Source organism: Triticum dicoccoides, chromosome 2B, assembly GCF_002162155.2.
Source record: "Triticum dicoccoides isolate Atlit2015 ecotype Zavitan chromosome 2B, WEW_v2.0, whole genome shotgun sequence".
NCBI lineage: Eukaryota > Viridiplantae > Streptophyta > Magnoliopsida > Poales > Poaceae > Triticum > Triticum dicoccoides.
In genome coordinates this window covers 649,334,496-649,341,817 of record NC_041383.1, presented here as the reverse complement: position 1 = coordinate 649,341,817, position 7,322 = coordinate 649,334,496, and positions in this window count along the sequence as shown.

Sequence of the window (7,322 nt, the reverse complement as noted above, 5' to 3'; positions counted from 1 at the left end):
TAATGTCAGTGATCCCCCTAAATCTGAATATAGAGACTTTCTTGCTAGAATAACTGTGGGGTAATCTAGAGATATAACACAAGCTACTATAGGGAGCGTTCACTTTCCCGGTATACATTATTTTGCTCTCTTCATAGGTACATGCATAAATGCTAAGGATGAAGCATGTCACATGTGTGTCCCTGACCTCAGTATTCTCAGGAGTGCTGTGTTAGGAGACCAATCTTATCATATGGGAGCCATTGTAGCTCGCAGGTTGCATCAGAATAGACATAGCGGATATTTCTTTGGAGGAATTTATGCAACCCACTTAGCTAATTTTCTTGAGATAGACATTCGTGAGGGTGATATGGAGTTACCCCCTTCTTATTTAGATTTGGATTCTATGGTTTCCCACCAGTTTGTTGAGAGGACTGAACCACCTCTCCAGTATCGACTATAACAAACGTCATGTAGTCCATATTGCTCTTCCTGCTCCTGCCTTCTTTGATTTTTAGACAAAAGGAAGATATATTATTACCAGAGAGGAGGTAGATGAGTATGAGAGGAGAGCGGAGGCTGTTCAACGCCATGCTGCAGCTCAGGTGGCGGTAGCCGCTGCATCGCAGTACGACCCCAGCTTCACCTACGGGTATCCGCCTGGCTACCCCTGGCAATAGACCAACTTAGGCCAAAAGCCTAAGCTTGGGGGAGTACGTATTTCCCACCGACATTACATTTATGTTCCCACATACTCATTGCTAGATGTCGGTGCTCATACTCTTTCATTGTATTATCCATGTTAGTTTAACTTTCTTTTTCTGCTTTCTTCTTGTGTGTTTGTTAAACTTTAAGAAAAAACCAAAAAATTAGTTAGTTTATTTTCCATGCTTGTAGTAGAATTAAAATGAAAACCCAAAAATATTTCCCGTTCTTATTTTACTTGTTGGGAGCTTTCCCGTGTAAATAGTTTTTATTTCTTTTCCTTTCTTTGGGGGTCAAGAAGACCATATTGAAAATGCTTAGTGGCTCTTATATGCATGATTGTTTATTTAATTTAGAGCCCATATTACTTGTCTTCTCTTGAGTTGAATGCTTGCAGATTCCAGCTCAGTCCAATGGATGTGCACTCTTATTATTATACACATCCTTCGGTCGTGCAAGTGAAAGGCAATAATGATGATATATGATGGACTTATTGGGATGAGAAAAGCTGGTATGAACTCGACCTCTCTTGTTTTTGTAAATATGATGATTCATCGTTCCTGATTCAGCTATTATGAAGTAAACATATTTGCAATGACATTTAGAGATTATAGTTGCTTGTGCCATGCTTGATTAGATATGAGTTATAATGGTTTACCTTGCGTGCCAACATGCTATTAGAATGATTATGATGTGGTATGATGGGATGGTATCCTCCTTTAAATGTATTGAGTGACTAGACTTGGCACATGCTCACACATGTAGTTGAATCAAATCAACATAGCCTTCATGATATTTATGTTCATGGTGGATTATATCCTACTCATGCTTGTATTCGGTGTAAATTAATTTTAATGCATGTTTACGAATGTTGTCGCTCTCCCAGTTGGTCGCTTCCCAGTCTTTTGCTAGCCTTCACCTGTACTAAGCAGGAATACTGCTTGTGCATCCAAACTCCTTAAACCCCAAAGTTATTCCATATGAGTCCACTATACCTTCCTATATGCGGTATTTACCTGCCGTTCCAAGTAAATTTGTATGTGCCAAACTCTAAATCTTCAAATAAACATTCTGTTTTGCATGCTCGAATAGCTCATATGTCAACTAGAGCTGCCCTTATCTTCCGTGTTAGGCAGGTTATTCTGAAGAGGAGTGGACTCCGCTCCTCATTCACAAGAAAATGGCTGGTATCCAGGATGCCCAGTCCCATGCTTCGTGCAAACTAAATCAAAATAACTGCAAACAAAACTCCCCTTGGGACCCGTTGAATGTTGGAGGCACTCGTTGTTTCGAGCAAGCCATGGATTGATGCTTGTGGAGGAGGGGAGTATAAACTTTACCATTCTATTTGGGAACCGCCTATAATCTGTTTAGCATGGAAGATATCGTCGTCTTTTAGTTGTTATGTTGACAATGAGAGTATGCCACTCAAAATATAATTTATCTCTATTTCAAAACAAAGCTCTGGCACCTCTACAAATCCCTGCTTCCCTCTGCGAAGGGCCTATCTATTTACTTTTATGTTGAGTCATCACCCTTCTTATTAAAAGCACCCGTTGGAGAGCACACTGTCGTTTGCATTCATTATATTTGGTTTATATTGGGTATGACTTGACTGGATCTCTTTTACCATGAATTACAATGTTTAGTCAGTCCTTGATCTTTAAAGGTGCTCTACATTTATGTTTTGCGGTCTCAGAAAGGGCTAGAGAGATACCATTTTGTTATATCATGTTATGATTATTTTGAGAAAGTGTTGTCATCCGAGTTTTATTATTATGGCTCGCTAGCTGATTATGCTATTGATATGAGTAATTGTGAGACCTATGTGTTATTGTGAGTATGGTTAGTTCATAATATTGGCTGAAACTTGAATGCTGGATTTTCATTTTTACAATAACAAGAGCAAACAGAGTTTGCAAAAGTTCTTCTTTTTCTCTTTCAGTTTGTCAACTGAATTGCTTGAGGACAAGCAAGGGTTTAAGCTTGGGGGAATTGATATGTCTCCATCGTATGTACTTTTCCAAACACTTTTGCCCTTGTTTTGGACTCTAACTTGTATGATTTGAATGGAACTAACCCGGACTGACGCTGTTTTCAGCAGAACTGCCATGGTGTTGTTTTTTGTGCAGAAAATAAAAGTTCTCGGAATGACCTCAAACTCCACGGAACACCTTAGAAAAAACAATAAAAAATCCTCGCAAAAGATGAAGACTAGGGGGCCCACACCCTGTCCACGAGGGTGGGGGGCGCCCTCCTGGGCACGCCCCCTACCTCGTGGGCCCCCTGGTGACCCTCCGACGCCAACTCCAACTCCATATATTGGCTTTCGGGGAGAAAAAAATCAGAGAGAAGAAATCATCGCGTTTTACGATATGGAGCCGCCGCCAAGCCCTAATCTCTCTCGGGAGGGCTAATCTGGAGTCCGTTCGGGGCTCCGGAGAGGGGGATTCGTCGCCGTCGTCATCATCAACCATCCTCCATCACCAATTTCATGATGCTCACCGCCGTGCGTGAGTAATTCCATCGTAGGATTGCTGGACGGTGATGCGTTGGATGAGATTTATCATGTAATCGAGTTAGTTTTGTTAGGGTTTCATCCCTAGTATCCATTATGTTCTGAGATTGATGTTGCTATGACTTTGCTATGCTTAATGCTTGTCACTAGGGCCCGAGTGCCATGATTTCAGATCTGAACCTAATATGTTTTCATGAATATATGTGCGTTCTTGATCCTATCTTGCAAATCTATTGTCACCTACTATGTGTTATGATCCGGCAACCCCGAAGTGACAATAATCGGGACCACTCCCGGTGATGATCATAGTTTGAGGAGTTCATGTATTCACTATGCGCTAATGCTTTGTTCCGGTTCTCTATTAAAAGGAGGCCTTAATATACCTTAGTTTCCAATAGGACCCCGCTGCCACAGGAGGGTAGGACAAAAGATGTCATGCAAGTTCTTTTCCATAAGCACGTATGACTATATACGGAATACATGCCTACATTACATTGATGAACTGGAGTTAGTTCTGTGTCACCCTATGTTATGACTGTTACATGACGAACCGCATCTGGCATAATTATCCATCGCTAATCCGGTGCCTACGAGTTTTCCATATACTTGTTCTCGCTTATTTACTTTTCCGTTTCTACTATTACAATCACTACAAAATACCAAAAACATTACTTTTGCTGTCTTTACTTTTGTTACCGTTACCACCACTATCATATTACTTTGCTACTAAACACTTTGCTGCAGAAACTAAGTTTCCAGGTGTGGTTGAATTGACAACTCAGCTGCTAATACTTGAGAATATTCTTTGGCTCCCCTTGTGTCGAATCAATAAATTTGGGTTGAATAATCTACCCTCGAAAACTGTTGCGATCCCCTATACTTGTGGGTTATCAAGACCTTTTTCTAGCGCCGTTGCTGGGGAGCATAGCTCTATTCTTTGAGTTACTTGGGATTTATATCTGCTGGACACTATGAAGAACTTGAAAGACGACCGAACTACTATTTTTCCCTCGACTATGAGGGGAGGTAAGGGACTGCCATCTAGCCCTGCACTAGATTCTCCTTCTGTTATGAGTAAGTTTGCGACACCTAAACCTACTACTGCTATGAATTCCGATATGTCGCTTGTTATTGATGATGCCACTTCTGCTATGCATGATACTTATGATGAAACTACTTCTATGCTTGATACTACTGTGCCCCTTGGTGAATTTCTTGATGAGCAAATTGCTAGGTCTAGAGAAAGAGAAATTATTGAACCTGAACACGATGATGTTAGTGATGATGAAAATATGCCTGCTATTCCTAAGGGTTATCTTTTTTATGCGGAATCTTCTGCAACTATTCTTGCTTGCCAGGATAGACATGAACTTAAGAGGTTGCTAGTTAAATGGAGTAAAGAATCTTATAGAGATAGGATGAGACCCGACCCTGCTTTTGCTACTTCACCTATCTGTGTTCCTGATCAGGATTATTATGATTTTTCTGTTGATCCAGATATAATTACTTTGGTTGAATCTGATCCTTTTTATGGCTATGAATCTGAAACTGTTGTGGCACATCTTACTAAGTTAAATGATATAGCTGCCATGTTTACTAATAATGAGAGATCGCGCTACCTTTATTTACTCAAAATATTTCCGTTCTCATTAAAGGGTGATGCTAAGATATGGTTTAATTCTCTTGATCCTGGTTGTGTGCAAAGTCCCCAGGATATGATTTATTACTTCTCTGCTAAATATTTCCCTGCTCATAAGAAACAAGCTGCTTTGAGGGAAATATACAATTTTGTGCAAATTGAAGAAGAGAGTCTCCCACAAGCTTGGGGGAGGCTTCTCAAGTTACTTAATGCTTTGCCTGATCATCCTCTTAAGAAACCTGAAATATTTGATATCTTTTATAATGGACTAACTGATGCTTCCAGAGATTTCCTGGATAGTTGTGCTGGTTCTATTTTCAGGGAAAGAACACCGGATGACGCTGAAATTCTATTGAATAATATGTTGGCAAATGAAAATAATTGGGCACCTCCCGAGACACCTCTTGAGCCAGTTCCAGAGCCAATTACTGAGCCTATTCCTAAACCAACTCCGAAGAAGAGAGGTGTTCTATTTCTCAGTCCCGAAGATATGCAAGAGGCAAAGAAATCTATGAAAGAAAAAGGTATTAAAGCTGAAGATGTTAAGAATTTACCTCCTATTGAAGAAATACATGGTCTTAATTTACCGCCTACTGAAGAAGTATATTATCTCAATTACTTATTTACTGAAGAACCTCCCGATATCCCGACACAGGTAGTAAAGGTAAATTCTCTCTATAGATATGATAAAGCTGAAGTCCCTCCTACTAAAATTGCTAGTCAGTGCTTGGATGAGTTTGATGACTTTATGTTTAAGCAAGATGACTTTAATGCTTATTTTGGTAGACAATTAAAACAGAATACCTTTATGATTAAACGCTTGGGTGATTATATGGCTGATATTAGAGGTGAACTTAAACTTGTTAGCAAACATGCTTCTATGGTTACCACTCAAGTAGAACAAGTACTTAAAGCTCAGAAAGAAGTGCTTGATGAAATGAATAGTAAGAAAAATGATTATGCTGTTAGAGTGGCCACTAGAACTGGTAGAATGACTCAGGAACCTTTGTATCCTGAAGGCCACCCTAAGAGAATCGAGCAAGATTCTCAGAGAAATAATATTGATGTACCTAGCTCTTCTAAGAGGAAGAAAAAGAAAAATGATAGGACTTTGCAAACTTCTAGTGAACCTATTGCTGAACCACCTGAGAATCCAAATGATATCTCTGTTTCTGATGCTGAAACACAATCAGGTGATGAACATGAAGCTAGTCATAATGTTAATGATAATGTTCATGTTGATGCTCAACCTAGTAATGATAAGGATGTAGAAGTTGAACCTGCTGTTGATCTTGATAACCCACAATCAAGGAATCAACGTTATGATAAAAGAGACTTTTTTGCTAGGAAACATTGTAAAGAAAGGGAACCATGGGTTCAGAAACCCATGCCATTTCCTTTGAAACCATCCAAGAAAAAGGATGCTGTGGATTTTGAGCGCTTTGCTGAAATGATTAGACCCATCTTTTTGCGTATGCGATTAACTGATGTGCTCAAAAACAAATCCTTATGCTAAGTATATGAAGGACATTATTACTAATAAAAGAAAATTACCTGAAGCTGAAATTTCCACCATGCTTGCTAATTATACTTTTAAGGGTGGAATACCAAAGAAACTTGGAGATCCAGGAGTACCTACTATACCATGCTTCATTAAGAGAAATTATGTTAAAAACTGCTTTATGTGATCTTGGAGCAGGTGTAAGTGTTATGCCTCTCTCTTTATATCGTAGACTTGATTTGAATAAGTTGACACCTACTGAAATATCTTTGCAAATGGCTGATAAATTAACTGCTATACCTGTCGGTATTTGTGAGGATGTGCCTGTTGTGGTTGCAAACGTTACTATTTTAACGGACTTTGTTATTCTTGATATTCCCGAGGATGATAGTATGTCTATTATTCTTGGAAGATCTTTCCTTAATAGTGCAGGGGCTGTTATTGATTGCAACAAAGGCAATGTCACTTTTCATGTTAATGGCAATGAGAACACGGTACACTTTCCGAGAAAACAACCTCAAGTTTATAGTATCAACTCTATTGGAAAAATTCCATCAATTATATTTCGAGGTTTTGAATTTCCTCTCCCTACTATCAAGAAAAAGTATGATATTCTTATTGTTGGGGATTTTCATATCCCCGTTGAGGTAACTTAGTGTTATTCGAAGTTTCTCCGATTCCGTGATTATTCGGAATGAGTTTGTTAACAAGACTTGATCAACCTTGTTAGTGGGTTCATTTTGATGATCACGAGATGGATGAAACTAGAAGCACAACCTTCTGTACCCTCTTTATATTTTCTGTTATTTAGTAGAAATAAAGTAAAATAGTATTTTTCTGTCTATCTCCTGACTTATCGGTGCAATATAAAAATATCCTGAAAATAAAAGTCCTTAGAATGCCATGCCAATTTAATATGATTTTTTCGGGAATATTTTAGGATTTACTGTGCAAAAACTACCACGGGGGAGCTGCCACCT